The sequence below is a fragment of the Symphalangus syndactylus genome, chromosome 19 (genome assembly GCF_028878055.3).
Source record: "Symphalangus syndactylus isolate Jambi chromosome 19, NHGRI_mSymSyn1-v2.1_pri, whole genome shotgun sequence".
Lineage (NCBI taxonomy): Eukaryota > Metazoa > Chordata > Mammalia > Primates > Hylobatidae > Symphalangus > Symphalangus syndactylus.
Genome location: NC_072434.2, coordinates 26,497,909 through 26,518,981, shown reverse-complemented (window position 1 = coordinate 26,518,981; position 21,073 = coordinate 26,497,909). Strand labels below are relative to the sequence as shown.

The window sequence follows — 21,073 nt, the reverse complement described above, 5'->3', positions numbered from 1 at the left end:
GGAATCATTTTAAATATTATACATAGTCAATTCAATTATTTGTATTAATGAATGTAATGAGTAGCATGGATTATTCAAAACAGCAATAATGCAAAAGTCTTTAATATGTGTTTGAAATGGGTTTGAATCAGTGCTTTCCCCATTTTTTTCCCTGCTGTAAGAATTAACTGACCGCTTGAAAAATTCACTTTGGGCACCACCACGCCAGATCCACTTATTCAGAATTTTAAAGGGCAGGGCCTAATAATCAATTCTTCACTACACCTAGAGCCTATTTACGACACCATACTCTATAACACTTTACCTTCCTACTTACGGATCCACTGAGAAGTAGTAGAGGCAAATAGAACTGTTAAAGTTACCACAGATAGATTATAAAGCAAACAACTCAATTAATAGACTGCATATTATATATTTGATCCACTATACAATAATATCAACAGTCTAAAATAATAGCAGTACTTTAATAAATACTCTAAATTCTAGCAAACAGTCTCCCTTTGATAAGGCACAATTAATATTTTCAAAATACTAAGTGAAAAGAGAAATCTTGTTCAGTGCAAGGTAACTTGTAAATAATACTCAATTTCCTTAATCAGTCTCAAATATATTTATTATGAGTTAGAATTTCAAAAACAGCTAAGAATGGGTTTTAATGTTTACACAAAAACAAATATTTAATTTCATTTTTCCTAATATGGTAACATTTTGAAAATGTAATTCATGTAAGACAGATAAGGTTTGGGGGTCTTTTTTCGGAGGGGTGGAGATTTTTTATTTTGGTTTTTTTTTTGCAAGAGTAGATACCTTAGAGAAAATTGGGAGAAAAAAAAAACTGACATTACAAAGCTGCTCATGCATTTGAGAAATATTTCACTGCTATATTATCTCATAAACTCTCTACTACCCTGCTTATTCAAGGAAAACCACGAATAGTTTAAAAGCAATTTCTTGTGTCACAAAAGCAACAGGGCATTTTTTAAAAATTTTATTATACTTTAAGTTCTGAGATAGATGTGCAGAAAGTGCAGGTTTGTTACATAGGTATACACGTGCCATGTGTATGGTTTGCGGCATCCGTCAATCTGTCATCTACATTAGGTATTTCTCCTAATGCTATCCCTTCCCCAGGCCCCAGTGTGTGATATTCCCCTCAACAGGGCATTTTTAAAACTAATTACGAATCAAAATGTATGTGTTGCATCTTCTAAAATACTTGAATGTTCTTTTATATCTTCTCTCTAAAGAATATATTTCTATTTTTATTTCCTTGTTATCATATTCTCACTTTGTTTTTTCTTCACCTTATATATTAAATGAAATTGTTTTAAAATAAGCAAGATTCCCTTTAGTTGATAACTTCTCCGGTCTAGAAGCTGGAGAAGTTCTTTGGAAGTTCTAAAGAAGCCACTAAAATGGCAATGATATCTTTTAGCAGATTATTTCCATCTGCACGCCCATGTACATGCGCACACCCTACAAATCGACATACATATACATACTACAAAAGTCCATGCACACACATACAGAAACGAAACTTCATCGGTGTCTTGGAAATGCATTATTGGATCTGTTTTCCTTGTTTATCAAATGAGAAGTCAGTTCATTTTAAATATAGTACTGTAAATAGTGAGATAAAGCTAAATTAGTTGAAATTTGTTATGGCTACATAAGCAAATTTGAGAGGACATACGGCTGTTACAAAAATAATTCAGCAAAGGCCATGCAGATTTTCTTCCTAGAATTACCAAATTTATAAGAATGAGTCCATTTTTCAGATAATATTGGAGTTCAGTACTGGGTACGAAACAGAGGAGCCTTTTTTTGTTGGTTTTTTGAGACGGAGTCTCGTTCTGTCGCCCAGGCTGGAGCTCAGTGGCGCGATCTCGGCTCACTGCAAGCTCCGCCTCCCAGGTTCACGCCATTCTTCTCCTCAGCCTCTCCAGTAGCTGGGACTACAAGCGCCCGCCACCATATGCCGTGTTAGTCAGGGTGATCTCAATTTCCTGACCTCGTGATCCGCCCGCCTCAGCATCCCAAACTGCTGGGATTACAGGCGCAGAGAGGCATTTTTTAACTAAAATGAGATCATCTAAAGCCTTAACAAAAATAATGAGGAATCTGGAAAACATACCACATATGGAAAGGTAGAAGAAACTAGAAAGAATTCATAATTATGAAGAGTTAGGAGTCACGGTTGTCTTTAAATATTTCAGTTACCAACATTATTAAAATGGAATGACACATAATGTGATTCTCTATTAAACAGAACTAATATTCAATACACAAATTATGAATGAGAATTATCCAACTGTGAAATGGCCATCAATGTGGAGAGCTCTCCAATACCTATAAATGTGCCAAAGGCTGGACAACAGCATGCGAGCCACTGGCTTTTTTTCCTGAGAGCAAAGGCAATTTTGCATGGTGTGAAGTCTCTCATTAAATAATTTACTAATCCCAATGTAATTATCAAATTATGTGAAGTAAAACTCTTAATGAATCTGGCGATCTCGCTGAGTCAATATAATCATTGAGAAACATGGATTATGCTAAAACATGAAATTATACAACTTTAAAAAAAATAGTAGTAGACTATGTTAGTGTAATCTTTCGTGTACTCTTACACTAAGTTAGTGTACTCTTTCTGGACCGTCCCCAGAACCACAGAGTTTTGATTTATGGCAAATCTGCTCTCATCACTTTTTAAGAGGTCATTTTTGTCAAAGGCTTATACAAAAGCTAAAATTTAAGGTAATTTTGTTACATTTATTCAAATACAATAATAGAAATTTTATTTTATTTAAAAAGATACTGGAATTCCAATCATTATTAGGTGGTATCTTCTATTGAATTATGTTCTTGCTATTTAATAGTTATTTTTATGTTGATCAACAACATTTTATCTGGGTAGATGTTATATATTCTTTGTGACACTTATTTCTGGCTATTTTATAATTTTGGTTGCTTTTTAAAACTGTTTTGTTCCAATCTTTAAGTTTTTGGTTTTGATATTGGAAATGGCTACCATGTTGACCTCTCTTACATGTGATTTTTTTTCACATTTATTACTTGGGTTTGCTAGACAGACAGTTATGAACATGTTCTTTAATATTTCTACAGTAAGACCTCACTTAATGTCATCCTTAGCTTCTTTGTGACTTTAGGAGAAATGATAGGTAGGCCGGGCACAGTGGCTCACACCTGTAATCCCAGCACTTTGAGAGGCCGAGGCGGGCGGATCACAAGGTCAGGAGATCGAGACCATCCTGGCTAACATGGTGAAACCCTGGCTCTACTAAAATACAAAACATTAGGCGGGCATGGTGGTGGGCACCTGTAGTCCCAGCTACTCGGGAGGCTGCAGAAGGAGAATGGCGTGAACCTGAGAGGCGGAGGTTGCAGTGAGTGGAGATCATGCCACTGCACTGCAGCCTGGGCGACAGAGCAAGACTCAATCTCAAAAAAAAAAAAAAAAAAGAAAAGAAAAGAAATGATAGATAACAAATCCAAATTTACCATAGGCTAATTGCTGTAAACAAGAGTTAGGTTTCTACTGGCCACAAAAATGTCACCAAACTTCTAAATAAAGACCAAAATACTTTTGATATTAAAGGTTGAAATACATATGAGCTATACATACATTCAAGAAAGATTAGTGAAAACAAGCAAGGTTATTTACCCACTTGTTCCAGTTCAGGGTGGTAGGTGGCCAGAGCCCATCCTAGCAGCTCAAGGGACCAGGCAGGACCCCACCTGGACAGGACGCCATCACATTGCAAGACACACTCAAACATCAATACTCATGCTACGATCATTTAGACACACGAATTCTCCTAACTTGCACATGTTTGGCATAAGGGAGGAAACTGCAGTAACTGAAGAAAACCCACGCAGATACGGACAGAATGTGCAAACTCCACAGAGACAGTCACCCCAATCAGGAATAGATTTTTTTTCTCAACAATGTTATAACAAAACAATGTTGAATGAAATGGCATTATTTGAGGAACTACTGTGTTTACATTTCATTGTTTATGCCTTACTACATTGACTAGCACTTTTAGGGGGGAAAAAAGGTCAAATAATTGTGGTGTCCCTTTCTTATAAGAGGATGCCTCTAGTGTTTTAGCAGTAATTAATTACACTTGGCCCTTTGTATCCGTTAAGTTCCACATCTATGTATTCAACTAGTTGAGGATAGGAAATATTTGGGAAGAACAAAAAACAACATCTGTACTAAACATGTACAGACTTGTTTTTCTTGTCATTATTCCCTAGCCAATACAATATAACAACAATTTACATAACTTTCATGTTTTATTAGGTATTTAGTAGTACTTAGGTACTACTAAGTGCTATTTCCCTCCTAATTTTCCTAATGATACAGACCTGTTTTTCTTGCCATTATTCCTTAGGCAATGCAGTATAGCAACTATTTACATAACTTTTGTATTTTATTAGGTATTATAAGTAATCTAGAGATAATTTAAAGTATAATGGAGGCTGTACATAGATTATTATGCAAATCTTATGCCATTTTATATGAGGCACTTGAGCATTGTGGATTTTGGTATCCACAGAAGTCCTGGAACCAATCCCCATGATTACCGAGGAACAATTGTATTTTGTTGATCTTGGGATTGCTTAAATATTTACACTTTACTAAAAATTATATCAGTAATGGATGGGTATTGATGGTTATTAAAAAAACCTATATTGAATCTATCAAGTTAATAGTATATTGTTGCTTTTCTTTTCATGTACTGATTTGGTGAATTACTTCAACAGTTTTCCTATGATGCAATTGTTTTTGTCTATCCTGGAATAAGTTGTCTTTGTGATGGTAAACTATTTAGGTAATTTACTGTTGGATTCATTTTCCTATACTTTTTCAGGAGTTTTTCTTCTACAGTCATAATGATGTGATGTCTTTTTTAGATTATTCTGTTATCTTCAAATATGAATTGAAAAACTCCAGATTTTTCTATGGTCTGAAACAATTTAGATACTGCAGAGATGTTTTTTGCAACTATCATCAATTTTTCCTAATGATATCAACTACCTTAATGTTGAATTTAATTTGATACTTTTTTTTTTCATTTTCCTTTTATTCTTTTGTTCTGGTACTTGAGTTCAATGTAAAATTTACCTGGAGTCCTGTTAAAATGCAATTTCCCTGATTCACTCTTAAAATTCTTATTCAATAAATTTAAATTAGGCCTCATCATTTTAATAACACGAAAAATAATTCTGAGCCAGGCTGTCAATGCACCATTCTTTCAGAAACACTAGTTTGCTTTTTTCTAGTGCCAGTGCCTTGACACCTATTTAGGACGTCAAACTTTTGTGGACAGTCCCTTTTAAATCTTATAGTAGACATAGATCATTATAAGAGGAAGGTTCTTCCTCTGTGTCTACTTCTTACTACCAAGTGCTGTTTCCCTCCCTCTTTCTTCTGATTCTGCAATATTGGTCATGGAGTCCATATATAAGATGTTTATTACTGTACTCATCTCAAACAAGGGATTATCTGCCTGGACCTTCTGGTCTCAGCAGGCAGATTCAATGGATGCACAGAAGTCCTGTTCTCTATTTATTTGATGTTCATTGTCCTTTGGAAAATGTACATCTGAATGGCAAGTTAATATACATAGCTCCCAGTACAACTTGCATTTCTAAGAACTTTTCACCTGGAGTTATTTCTGTGCTTCTAGATTGTGGCATCCTGCTAATTCCATGTTTGGTGATCTGACTTTGATCAGTAAGGAGAAAGTATACTGCCAAGGTTCTCTCACTCTGTTTTCGCTACTAACAAAAATAAAAATTATACCTTTCCAAATGTATCACGTTATTTTCAGTTTACTCCTACTTTCTCTAAGGTCATTGTGATGGAATGAATTATGTTCCCCTAAAAGAAAATGTCCTGGCTCTCATGACCTCAGAATTCAAGCTTATTTGGGAATGAGGTTATTGCAGACATAATTAGTTAAATTAATATGAGGGTATACTATAATAGGATGAGCCCTTAATCGAATATGACAGATGTCTTTATAAGAAAAGAAAAACTTGCACACAGACACATATGCAGAAGGAAGATGGTCATATGAAGACAAAGGCAGAGATTGAGTTATACTTTCAAAACTCAAGGAACACCTGGGACTACTAGAACCTGGAAAAGGCAAGGAAAGATCCTCTCCTAGAGCCTTAGTAAAGCACATGGCCCTGCCTACACCCTATGTTCAAATTTTCAGCCTCCATTACTGTCAGCCAATAAACTTCTATTGTTTTCAAGCACCAAGATTGTGGCAGTCCTAAATACAGTCTTTTTCTATAATGGTGACAATACCAGTTCTCAGTCACACCACATTTATTCATTAGAATGTAAACTCCATGAGGGCAAGGGCCATATTGAGTTTTGTCCATGCTTATATCATTAGCATTCCACATATTAGTTAGGACCTACTGGACATTAAAGATTAAGAGATAAATTCCTGAATGAAGGCATAATGTAGTAGCCAATTTTTTCTTTGGTACAAACCATGAGGACTCTAAACTAATAGTATGGCAGGAGAAATAAAATCATCTTATTTTTCTTCCTAATGTTATAACATCTGAGGATGCAAAACTTGGGTTTATGGTGAGGTGAATCCTTGGGAACTCTTTCTTATTGCAACTTAATCTACCTTATGATTAATGTCATTTCCCCACAGATTTTGTAAATACGTTATGAATTTAGATTTTATTTATTTGTACCTTTAGCTATCTATGATTTTACTAAATGTTTATAAAGAAAGTATACTATTATTAATTTATTTGATTTTTGCTTGAGTAACATAGATATCAACTTTATAGAAAAAGAAACTTTGGGCCAGACATGGTGGCTCATGCCTGTAATCCCAGCACTTTGGGAGGCCGTGGCAGGTGGATCACCTGAGGTCAGGAGTTCTAGACCAGCCTGGCTAAAATGGTGAAACCCCATTTCTACTAAAAATACAAAAATTAGCTGAGTGTGGTGGCGCATGCCTGTAATCCTGGCTACTTGGGAGGCTGAGGCGGAAGAATCACTTGAACCTGGGAGGTGGAGGTTGCAGTGAGCTGAGATTGCACAACCGCACTCCAGCCTGGGTGATAGTGTGAGACTCCACCAAAAAAAAAGGGAGGAAAGAAGGAAGGGAGGGAGAGAGAGAGAGAGAGAGAGAGAGAGAGAGAAAGAAAGAAAGAAAGAAAGAAAGAAAGAGAAAGAAAGAAAGAAAGAAGAGAAAGAAAGAAGAGAAAGAAAGAAAGAAAGAAGAGAAAGAAAGAAGAGAAAGAAAGAAAGAAAGAAAGAAAGAAAGAAAGAAAGAAAGAAAGAAAAAAAAAAAAGGGAAAGAAAGAAAATGAAACACTGATTCAAATAATTTTAGTGACTGGACCAAATTCATACAGCTAGGATGGATAGTGGGACATGTTTGTTAAGGTCTGCCCTGTGATTGTTGACTCTAAACCAGATTCCTATCCATTTCCAAATATTCATACTTAATTTCTGATAACCAACAAATGAAGGCTTGTCAAACACACAAAAACAAACAGAGACAAATAGGAATTAATTAAATGAAAACTCTTCTGTACATCAAAGGAAACAGAGTAAACAGACAAAATACAGAATGCCAGAAAATATTTGCAAACTATGCATCCAACAAAGAGCTAATATCCAGAATCTATAAGGAACTCAAACAACTCAACAAGAAAAAAACATAAACTCTTTAAAAAGTGTGCAAAGGCCTCGGGAGCCAAGACGGCCAAATAGGAACAGCTCCGGTCTACAGCTCCCAGCCTGAGCGACACAGAAGACGGGTGATTTCTGCATTTCTGTTTGAGGTACCAGTTTCATCTCACTAGGGAGTGCCAAACAGTGGGTGCAGGACAGTTGGTGAAGTGCACTGTGCACGAGCCGAAGCAGGGCGAGGCATTGCCTCACTCGGGAAGCACAAGGGGTCAGGGAGTTCCCTTTCCTAGTCAAAGAAAGGGGTAACAGACAGCACCTGGAAAATCAGGTCAGTTCCACCCTAATACTGTGCTTTTCCAATGGGCGTGGAAAACGGCACACTAGGAGATTGTGTCCCTCACCTGGCTCGGAGGGTCCTATGCCCACGGAGTCTCGCTGATTGCTAGCACAGCAGTCTGAGATCAAACTGCAAGGTGGCAGCGAGGCTGGGGGAGGGGCGCCCGCCATTGCCCAGGCTTGCTTAGGTAAACAAAGCAGCCAGGAAGCTCGAACTGGGTGGAGCCCACCACAGCTCAAGGAGGCCTGCCTGCCTCTGTAGGCTCCACCTCTGGGGGCAGGGCACAGACAAACAAAAATTCAGCAGGAACCTCTGCAGACTTAAAAGTCCCTGTCTGACTGACAGCTTTGAAGAGAGTAGTGGTTCTCCCAGCATGCAGCTGGAGATCTGAGAACGGACAGACTGCCTCCTAAAGTGGGTCCCTCACCCCCGAGCAGCCTAGCTGGGAGGCAACCCCCTGTAGGGACAGACTGACACCTCACTCGGCCGAGTACTCCTCTGAGACAAAATTTCCAGAGGAACTATCAGACAGCTGAATTTGTGGTCTCACAAAAATCCGCTGTTCTGCAGCCACCACTGCTGACACCCAGCCAAACAGGGTCTGGAGTGGACCTCTAGTAAACTCCAACAGACCTGCAACTAAGAGTCCTGTCTGGTAGAAGGAAAACTAACAAAGAGAAAGGACATCCACACCAAAAACCCATCTGTACATCACCATCATCAAAGACCAAAAGTAGATAAAACCACAAAGATGGGGAAAAAACATAGCAGAAAAACTGGAAACTCTAAAAAGCAGAGCACCTCTCCTCCTCCAAAGGAATGCAGTTCCTCACCAGCAACGGAACAAAGCTGGACGGAAGATGACTTTGACGAGTTGAGAGAGGGCTTCAGATGATCAAAATACTCCGAGCTACGGGAGGAAATTCAAAACAATAGCAAAGAAGTTAAAAACTTTGAAAAAAAATTAGACGAATGGATAACTAGAATAACCAATGGAGAGAAGGGCTTCAAGGAGCTGATGGAGCTGAAAACCAAGTATCGAGAACTACGCAAAGATTGCAGAAGCCTCGGTAGCAGATACGATCAACTGGAACAAAGGGTATCGCTGATGGAAGATGAAATGAGTGAAATGAAGTGAGAAGAGAAGTTTAGAGAAAAAGGAATAAAAAGAAATGAATAAAGCCTCCAAGAAATTTGGGACCATGTGAAAAGACCAAACCTACGTCTGATTGGTGTACCTGAAAATGACAGGGAGAATGGAACCAAGTTGGAAAACACTCTGCAAGATATTATCCAGGAGAACTTCCCCAATCTAGCAAGGCAGGCCAACATTCAGATTCAAGAAATACTGAGAATGCCACAAAGATACTCCGCGAGAAGAGCAACTCCAAGACACATAATTGTCAGATTCACCAAAGTTGAAATGAAGGAAAAAATGTTAAGGGCAGCCAGACAGAAAGGTTGGGTTACCCACAAAGGGAAGCCCATCAGACTAACAGCTGATCTCTCAGCAGAAACTCTACAAGCCAGAAGAGAGTGGGGGCCGATATTCAACATTCTTAAAGAAAAGAATTTTCAACCCAGAATTTCATATCCAGCCAAACTAAGCTTCATAAGTGAAGGAGAAATAAAATACTTTACAGACAAGCAAACGCTGAGTGATTTTGTCACCACCAGGCCTGCCCTAAAAGAGCTCCTGAAGGAAGCACTAAACATGGAAAGGAACAACCGGTACCAGCCCCTGCAAAAACATGCCAAATTGTAAAGACCATCGAAACTAGGAAGAAACTGCATCAACTAACGAGCAAAATAACCAACTAACGTCATAATGACAGGATCAGATTCACACATAAGAATATTAACTTTAAATGTAAATGGGCTAAATGCTCCAATTAAAAGACACAGACTGGCAAACTGGATAAGGAGTCAGGACCCATCAGTGTGCTGTATTCAGGAAACCCATCTCACATGCAGAGACACACATAGACTCAAAATAAAGGGATGGAGGAAGAACTATCAAGCAAATGGAAAACAAAAAAAAGGCAGGGGTTGCAATCCTAGTCTCTGATAAAATCGACTTTAAACCAACAAAGATCAAAAGAGACAAAGAAGGCCATTACATAATGGTAAAGGGATCAATTCAACAAGAAGAGCTAACTATCCTAAATATATATGCACCCAACACAGGAGCACCCAGATTCATAAAGCAAGTCCTGAGTGACCTACAAAGGGACTTAAACTCCCACACAATAATAATGGGAGATTTTAACACCCCACTGTCAACATTAGACAGATCAACGAGACAGAAAGTTAACAAGGATATCCAGGAATTGAACTCAGCTCTGCACAAAGTGGACCTAATAGACATCTACAGAACTCTCCACCCCAAATCAACAGAATATACATTTTTTTCAGCACCACACCACACCTATTCCAAAATTGACCACATAGTTGGAAGTAAAGCTCTCCTCAGCAAATGTAAAAGAACAGAAATTATAACAAACTGTCTCTCAGACCACAGTGCAATCAAACTAGAACTCAGGATTAAGAAACTCACTCAAAACCACTCAACTACATGGAAACTGAACAACCTGCTCCTGAATGACTATTGGGTACATAATTAAATGAAGGCAGAAATAAAGATGTTCTTTGAAACCAACGAGAACAAAGACACAACATACCAGAATCTCTGGGACACGTTCAAAGCAGTGTGTACAGGGAAATTTATAGCACTAAATGCCCACAAGAGAAAGCAGGAAAGATCCAAAATTGACACCCTAACATCACAATTAAAAGAACTAGAAAAGCAAGAGTAAACACATTCGAAAGCTAGCAGAAGGCTAGAAATAACTAAAATCAGAGCAGAACTGAAGGAAATAGATACACAAAAAACCCTTCAAAAAATTAATGAATCCAGGAGCTGGTTTTTTGAAAAGATCAAAAAAATTGATAGACTGCTAGCAAGACTAATAAGGAGGAAAAGAGAGAAGAATCAAATAGATGCAATAAAAAATGAAAAAGGGGATATCACCACCGATCCCACAGAAATACAATCTACCATCAGAGAATACTATAAACACCTCTATGCAAATAAGCTAGAAAATCTAGAAGAAATGGATAAATTCCTCGACAAATACACCCTCCCAAGACTAAACCAGGAAGAAGTTGAATCTCTGAATAGACCAATAACAGGTTCTGAAATTGTGGCAATAATCAATAGCTTACCAACCAAAAAGAGTCCAGGACCTGATGGATTCACAGCCGAATTCTACCAGAGGTATAAGGAGGAACTGGTACCATTCCTTCTGAAACTATTCCAAGCGATAGAAAAAGAGGGAATCCTCCCTAACACATTTTATGAAGCCAGCATTGTCCTGATACCAAAGCCTGGCAGAGACATAACCAAAAAAGAGAATTTCAGACCAATATCCTTGATGAACATTGATGCAAAAATCCTCAATAAAATACTGGCAAACCGAATCCAGCAGCACATCAAAAAGCTTATCCACCATGACCAAGTGGGCTTCATCCCTGGGATGCAAGGCTGGTTCAACATACGCAAATCAATAAATGTAATCCAGCATATAAACAGAACCAAAGACAAAAACCACATGATTATCTCAATAGATGCAGAAAAGGCCTTTGACAAAATTCAACAACTCTTCATGCTAAAAACTCTCAATAAATTAGGTATTGATGGGACGTATCTCAAAATAATAAGAGCTCTGTATGACAAACCCACAGCCAATATCATACTGAATGGGCAAAAACTGGAAGCATTCCCTTTGAAAACTGGCACAAGACAGGGATGCCCTCTCTCACCACTCCTATTCAACATAGTGCTGGAAGTTCTGGCCAGAGCAATCAGGCAGGAGAAGGAAATAAAGGGTATTCAGTTAGGAAAAGAGGAAGTCAAATTGTCCCTGTTTGCAGATGACATGATTGTATATCTTGAAAACCCCATCGTCTCAGCCCAAAATCTCCTTAAGCTGATTAGCAACTTCAGCAAAGTCTCAGGATACAAAATCAATGTACAAAAATCACAAGCATTCTTGTACACCAATCACGGACAAACAGAGAGCCAAATCATGAGTGAACTCCCATTCACAATTGCTTCAAACAGAATAAAATACCTAGGAATCCAACTTACAAGGAATGTGAAGGACTTCTTTAAGGAGAACTACAAACCACTGCTCAATGAAATAAAAGAGGATACAAACAAATGGAAGAACATTCCATGCTCATGGGTTGGAAGAATCAATATTGTGAAAATGGCCATACTGCCCAAGGTAATTTATAGATTCAATGCCATCCCCATCAAGCTACCAATGACTTTCTTCACAGAATTGGAAAAAACTACTTTAAAGTTCATATGGAACCAAAAAAGAGCCCACATCGCCAAGTCAATCCTAAGCCAAAAGAACAAAGCTGGAGGCATCATGCTACCTGACTTCCAACTATACTACAAGGCTACAGTAACCAAAACAGCATGGTACTGGTACCACAACAGAGACATAGATCAATGGAACAGAACAGAGTCCTCAGAAATGATGCTACATATCTACAACTATCCGATCTTTGACAAACCTGACAAAAACAAGAAATGGGGAAAGGATTCCCTATGTAATAAATGGTGCTGGGAAAACTGGCTAGCCATATGTAGAAAGCTGAAACTGGATCCCTTCCTTACACCTTATACAAAAATTAATTCAAGATGGATTAAAGACTTAAATGTTAGACCTAAAACCATTAAAATCCTACAAGAAAACCTAGGCAATACCATTCAGGACATAGGCGTGGGCAAGGACTTCATGTCTAAAACACCAAAAGCAACGGCAACAAAAGCCAAAATTGACAAATGGGATCTAATTAAACTAAAGAGCTTCTGCACAGCAAAAGAAACCACCATCAGAGTGAACAGGCAACCTACAGAACGGGAGAAAATTTTTGCAACCTACTCATCTGACAAAGGGCTAATATCCAGAATCTACAATGAACTCAAACAAATTTACAAGAAAAAAACAAACAACCCCATCAAAAAGTGGGCAAAGGACGTGAACAGACACTTCTCAAAAGAAGACATTTATGCAGCCAAAAAACACACGAAAAAATGCTCATCATCACTGGCCATCAGAGAAATGCAAATCAAAACCACAGTGAGATACCATCTCACACCAGTTAGAATGGCCATCATTAAAAAGTCAGGAAACAACAGGTGCTGGAAAGGATGTGGAGAAATAGGAACACTTTTACACTGTTGGTGGGACTGTAAACTAGTTCAACCATTGTGGAAGTCAGTGTGGCGATTCCTCAGGGATCTAGAACTAGAAATACCATTTGACCCAGCCATCCCATTACTGGGTATATACCCAAAGGACTATAAATCATGCTGCTATAAAGACACATGCACACGTATGTTTATTGCGGCACTATTCACAATAGCAAAGAGTTGGAACCAACCCAAATGTCCAACAATGATAGACTGGATTAAGAAAATGTGGCACATATACACCATGGAATACTATGCAGCCATAAAAAAGGATGAGTTCATATCCTTTGTAGGGACATGGATGAAACTGAAAAACATCATTCTCAGTAAACTATTGCAAGGACAAAAAACCAAACACCGCATGTTCTCACTCATAGGTGGGAATTGAACAATGAGAACTTATGCACACAGGAAGGGGAACATCACACTCTGGGGACTGTTGTGGGGTGGGGGGAGGGGGGAGGGACAGCATTAGGAAATATACCTAATGCTAAATGACGAGTTAATGGGTGCAGCAAAACAACATGGCACAAGGATACGTATGTAACAAACCTGCACATTGTGCACATGTACCCTAAAACCTAAAGTATAATAATAAAAAATAAAAAATAAAAAATAAAAAAAGTGTGCAAAGGATATGAACAGACATTTTTCAAAAGAAGGCATACAAACGTATGCAGCCACAAACATACGCAGCCACAAACATACGCCACCGTGCTCAACAATGCTAATCATCAGAGAAATGCAAATTAAAATCACAATGAGATACCACCTTACACCAGTAAGAATGGCTACTATAAAAAGTCAAAAAACAACAGATGTTGGAAAGTTTGCAATGAAAAGGTTGCACTTATACACCACTGACAATCTCTATGGTAAACAGCATGGAGATTTTGTGAAGAACTGAAAATCAAACTACCATTCAGTTCAGCAATCCAACTTCTGGGTATGTACCCAAAGGGAAAGAAGTGATTCATTATATCAAAAATATACAAGTACTTGTATTTTCATTGCAGCACTACTACCAATAGCAAAGATATAGAATCAACCAAAGTGTCCACTTAATGGATGGTTGGATAAAGAAAATGTGGGGTAGATATAGATACACACACAAACACACATATACACACAGTGGAATACTATTTGGGTATAAAAAAAGAAAAATAATGAAATAATATCTTTTTCAGCAACATGAATGGAACTGTAGGCCATTATTCTAAGCAAAATAACCTAGAAACACAAACTCAAATATTGCATATCCTCACTTACAAGTGGGAGCTAAACAATGAGTATGCATGGACATACAGAATGAAAGCAAGAAATCGAAGACTTCAAAAGGTGGGAAGGTGGGATGGAGGTAAGGATTGAAAAATTATCTAATGGGTACAGTGTTCACTATTCAGATGATGGGTACACAAAAAGCCCAGATTTCACTACTACACAGTATACCCATACAAGAAAACTACACTTGTTCCCCTTAAATGTATAAAAATAAAAATAAATTAAAAATAAAAACGAAGGCTTGTAAAAAATAAATAAGCAAGTAAGCCTCCTATCCATTTTTCATTTTAAAAAGGTATTTTTGGGCCAGGCGCGACGGCTCATGCTTGTAATCCCAGCACTTTGGGAGACCGAGATGGGCACATTGCCTGAGCTCAGGAGTTTGAGACCAGCCTGGGCAGCACGGTGAAATCTCATCTCTACTAAAATACAAAAAACCAGCCGGGCATGGTGGTGGGTGCCTGTAGTCTCAGGCTCAGGAAGCAGAGGCAGGAGAAGTGCTTGAACCCTGGAGTCAGAGGTTGCAGTGAGTTGAGATTGTGCCACCGCACTACAGCCCAGGTGACGGAGCAAGACTGCATCTCAAAAAATAAATTTAAAAAAAAAGATAGTTCATGCTCAAGTGCTTCCAGTGAGTTTCCACCTGGTTTCCAACCTCTACTCTATGTACACAGAGAAACGCAATTTAAATGTTGTGCAGTTTTTCCTAAGATATTTCCCAACTTCTTTTTGTCTCTAATTCTTTTCATAATTACTCAAGCCTAACATACTCAATACCTTTAGTCAGTAACATCTTATAAGGAAGGAAAGATTAATTTTGATGACATTTAGTAGCACTGTCTGCATTTTAAAAATACAATTCAAAATAATGTCAGTTTTGGAAAGGGAACTGAGCTACACACACACATAGAGACACACATGTATATGCACATATATGCATGTGTTTATATATGTTACATATACAATGTCATGTGGTGTAATGGTAATGAGGAAATAAGATGCGATAAATAACAACTATCAATTTCTTTTATTAGAAATATTATCAATAGTCCCTCAATAACTGCATTGACTCTCCTTATCAGCCCTTAGTAATCACAACTTGCAGGTAACTGGAAATAGTCTTGTGGTTTCCATGGTAAAACACATTACGAAATCAGCCAAGAGTACTTTTCTATTAAAGTACTCTTTAATGCAAAGAAGTATTTCTTTTCAGTTAGAAAACTCACATCCTTATGTTCAATGTTCATTTGCTGGGCCAACTCTCTGTACTTCCCCATTTTATTTAAAATAATTAAATCCAAGCAACCCCAATTTGATTTAAATCTAAGCTTGAGAAGCAAAATAAAAAGAAATCTAGAATAATTATAAAGGTATATTTTGTCATTCGTAAATTGCAAAGAGATTCTGCCTCTTCATGCCCCCTGCCCAACTGTATGAGGTGGGCAGGCCTAAGCCAAGCCATTAAAAAGAAAAAGAATGCAAAGAATAAAAATGCAAAGAATAGAAATGCAAAGAAAAAAATGCAAAGAATAAAAATGCAAAGAATAAAACGTTTATTCATTTTTATTCTATTAAATTTGTAATAAAGAGCAGGAAAAATATACAGAATTTAGGCCTGTAATAAATTATGTTTGGTAAGGTTTAACATATCCTTACCACTACCACCTCAGAAAAGGAAAAAAAAAAAAAAAGAGCAGATGCTCCTAAATTATTTCCACGTTTTTCTTCTTACCCCACCTACACTCCTTCCCATTATTTATAAACACACAAAAGGCCTCAAAGGTAATATACATACATACATAAGTACATATACATATGTAAACAAACGTACACATATGTATGATTACATACATTATAGATATATAAAGCTGTTCATCACAAAACTACTTATAAGCTTATAATATGACTACAGGCACCCACAACCCCACCATAAACCTAATAGCTTGCCAATCAAAACTCTTCATAACTACAACACATAAACCCTCTTCTCCTTTTCTCTATACATAAAAGTATAGAAAATACCATGTAATCTCTAACTTAAATGGGAATATTTCACTAGTCATTGTAAAATCTCGAAGGGAAATATAAAGATGCTGCGACAGTCTAGGATTACCAGGAATGGCACAGTTAAATATTATAACAAAGTCCAATATGGGGAGAAATATATGTGTTTGTGGAGAGGGAACCAATAGGTCTCAAAGAGTATGGCTATGTTCAACAGATGAGACTTATTTGTATGAAACTGGAAATTACATGAACACACTAATATGCAGTGAAGGAAGCACTTTCTTTTTTTTTAACTTAACACTTCCCACCAAAAACATACGATTTTAAATCAACCCTCCAAATCGTCTCTGCCATTTTGCACTTAACTGGGAGAAGTCACAATTCAGTAATGGGCACAGCTCACTGGAACACATGTATGTCTTTAGGATTTCTCTTAGTATGTAATGCACTTGCTTAAGTTACGACTTTTAATAGGCAAATTGTATTGCCTATTAAAGTCAAGGTGACACAATTTGAAGGAAGAAGGGAAAATGGTCACAAATATAATTTCACTTAATAAAAACGACAATACAAATGGGTTTTCTAGGGAAATATGTTGTGGAAAATATGTTTCCACAACACTTGTATGTTACTTTGTTTATTCTGTAGTATAGTGTAAGAGCTAAAGAAGATGAGCATGAGCTTTGGATATGCATTTGATTACCAGGTCTCATAACTATTCTCTGCAAAATGCAGGTATTACTTCCATTTCACAGGATTGCTATAGAAATGTAAAAAACATAGCATATATGTGAAATATACAACAGAGCGATGACAACTTATAACTTTTATAGTGTGTTGATAATACAAAACGTTCCTAAAATAAACGTATAATTGGAATAACAAAAACTGTGGTTCATCTATTTCAATTTGATGTGGTTGGTTCCTACAATAATCATTTACTTGGGAAAAATAGTCATATAATACAATAAAGAACGTCATTATTTACTTCAGAAAATGCCTACAGATCAATTTATTGGAGACGATAAATAATCTGCTCACCTGGGCAAACAGATCACTTATCAAACAGTAGCTTACTCATTAAGACTTCCTTCAAAGCCCTCACTTTGTCAAGAACTTTTACCATTCTAAATCAGTTTTCCACCTTGAAAGGTCTGCCGAATACCACAAGAGCCTTGATCCTCAAGCCTCATAAATAATTCAGTTATAACACTCTCCTGAAATACTGTTAAAGCTTACTCACTAAGTGAAGATAGTTTGAGCAAACATAATTTAATTCATTAACAGGCTTTCTAGTGACATTTCAATTATTTGTTGTTTACAGTATAAAGGGAGCTTTCCCACACCTGCTGTTCCATAATGTAATTATTTTTAGTCAAAGTAGATGAGGCCTATGCCATCATTTTTAATGACTGCATATCATTTCTCTATAATAGTATTCACCATTTAATCACAAATCCCCTACTAATGGATCCTTAAGTTTTATTTGGTCTCATAAATAATGATTAAAACATCTATATTTTACAAAAAAGAGATGAGTAAATAATAAATTTATTTTCTATAATTTTATTAGATAATGTGAAATCTAAATGTTATTTTTAAATATATGCCTATGTCAAAGAATATATCAGTAATCTAAAAATCTGGTGATCATATTCTCCCAATTTTAAATAAGCCTCTTTGATGAAACCATCTCAATACAATTTCCCTAAACTATCTAAGAAATTGATAACGATATGGTTAAAATTTGAAAATGTTACACTTGAGAAAAATTCACTGTCAGTTCTATCAGAAATTATCCAGAACTTGAAAATAGATGAAGGCAATTACTAGATGGTCTTTCAGTGCAGTGCTGGATGTGGCTTTCTATTTTCTGTGGTATTTTACAAATGTGAAGGAAAAGACATTAATGTATAGCGTTTTGTCTAATAGGCATCCAAAGGATTTCTGCCTAATTTAAAAAGATAATTTCAAAGGTTATGGTTTATGGGCCTGTAGAAATAGGGGTTGGTGTGGGGTGGCTACTGTATTTGTGGAAGTGCAGGTGGAGGGGTAACAGCAATTTTATTCTATCATTGCCTAGAATTACTTAGCATAACAAAAGCTCCTGGACCAGTTTTAATGCATTACTGTTTCCCTCATTAATTAAAGAGGTGTATAAAATTTCTGACATGTTCTCATGTTATATTTATATAAAGGATATGTTTTTAACCTTTTGAAAATTATGCTATAACAGCCCTTCCTCAAATGAATAAGAATTTCTTACTAATGGTCAATATAATTTAAGTTGATGTAACTGCTTTGGAAAACAAATGTTATTTATAATATTATAAAATAATCTATAGATTCCATAAGCTTCCAGTCAAAACTACATAGACTATTTTGTGGAATTTGATAATCTGATTCTGTAATGAGTAAAAGATCAAACTATACAGGATGTTTGAGAAGAAGAATAAAGAGTAGAGGTTTTCTCTACTTGATATTAAGACTTATTAGGATGGTGCAGTAATTAAGGCATTATGGAAGCGGTACAGAGGATAAATTGATTCGCGAAATTTAAAAAGATTCAATAAATTGACTCATGCATATAATAAGTATTAATACATAACAGAGGTGGTATGGCTGAACAGTAGTAAAAAAGAAGCAGCATTAAATAAACGAATCTTTTTAAATGGTTCACTAAGTAGCAAAAAAAAAAAAAACAGTAAAGAAAGAAACAGAAAAGAAATTGGATCTTTATCTCACAGTATATAGATTAAATCACCTCCTGAAATATTAAAAAATTTTAACCTTTTATGAAAAAATAATGGTTAATATTTTTGAACTTTGAACAGTGAAAGTGTACTTTAGAAACAAAACAAAAACAAAAACATAAAGTATGTATAAAATTTCTGCCCTAGGAAGATAAGAGTATAAACCAAGAAATAACTTCACTAATGGGCTCAGAAAATTCTATAAGCTCAAATTTATAAAAGGCATTAATTATTTGAAATCTTAAAGAAAGTGAAATAAGTTCATAACTGGGAGAAGATATTTGAATAAAATATCTGGTAAAGATTTAAAATAAGAATACAAAAATAATTATTAATAAATTGTTAATTACAAACATGTAGCCAAAAGATGCCAACTAGCATTTCACAGAAGAGAAAAATTATTGGCTAATAAACTTAGTGAGAAATGTTAAACCTCATTAGCACTCAGGAAATATACATAAGACTATAGTGAAGTAACATTTTATATCCATTTAATTGGAAAAATCAAAAGGTTTAATAAAGCCAAAAGTTGCAGATATGTGAATCAAAGGTTTTCTTATCAGTGGAGTCAGCTGCTGCAATCATTTTTGTAAACAATTTGGCATTGTCTAGTCAAATTAGATATTTATGTATTTACAACCCAACAACTCCATGCCTAGATAAATGCATTAGAGAAACTTAAACACTTGCACTGGGATGCATGTACAAGAAAGTTCAAAGGACCAGGCACAGTTGCTAACACCTGTAATCCCAGCATTTTAAGAGGTTGAGGCGGACGGATCACCTGAGGTCAGCAGTTCAAGAACAGCCTGCCCAATATGGTGAAACCTCGTCTCTACTAAAAATACAGAAATTAACTGGGCGCTGTGGCGCGTGCCTGTAATCCTAGCTACTCAGGAGGCTGAGGCAGGAGAATCGCTTGAACTCAACAGGCAGAAGTTGCAGTGAGCCAAGATTGCACCACTGCCCTCCAGCCTGGGCAAAAAAAAAGCAAAACTCCAAAAAAAAAAAAAAAAAAAAAAAAAAAAAAGAAGGTTCAAGGAAGCACTGTTCATGAGAGCAAATTTAAATATGAAACAGACGAAGCTTAATATCCACTGACAGGGATAACTTGTGGCATATTAATACAATGGAAAATTGCAGTGAAAGTTCATAATCTATGGTTATATGCAATAATATGAATAAATCTTAGTTACCTAATGTTGAATAAAAGATGCAAGTCTAAGACTATATGTCAGTGTTCAGTTTTATAAAGTTCAAAAAAAATTTAAAAAATTAAACAATAACTTATTTACAGATGCATACATATCAGTTAAGCTATACTTTTTAAAGGAAAAGTATGAAAAGCCAAAAAAAGGATAGACATTATCCCTGTGAGGAAGGCCAGAGAAGACAGTATAGCAGTCCAGAGTTAGACTTCATTTATTTATAAGGTATTGGTTCTTCAAGTGTCATAGGTGTCTGTATTTTTTTAATAAGTTAATTAATTAAGTAATGAAGTAATAAATGAATGAAATAAATTAAAGTCTATCCATATGACAATGATGAGAGTGTGCCACAAACTAAGAATTGCAACTAAACTAAATCTGAACTTCTGGAGATTAAAAGCAATTGCAAATGTATTTATTAAAAATGGGCAGGAGGACTCCATAGGACTATCTGAGAAGAAATGTCCATGTTCTGCCAATAAGTAAATTAATCAAATATTTAGCACTAGT

At 36.3% G+C, this 21,073-nt stretch overlaps 1 protein-coding gene and 1 long non-coding RNA gene across 6 annotated transcripts in view; one reads left to right on the top strand and one right to left on the bottom strand.

The window, feature by feature from the left end:
* KCNT2 (potassium sodium-activated channel subfamily T member 2) overlaps positions 1-21,073 on the bottom strand; it is a 398,329-nt gene that overhangs the window by 277,138 nt on the left and 100,118 nt on the right. The window lies entirely within an intron of this gene.
* Positions 1-21,073, top strand: part of LOC134731969 (uncharacterized) — a 156,136-nt gene that overhangs the window by 111,839 nt on the left and 23,224 nt on the right. The gene's annotated exons all lie outside the window — the stretch shown is intronic.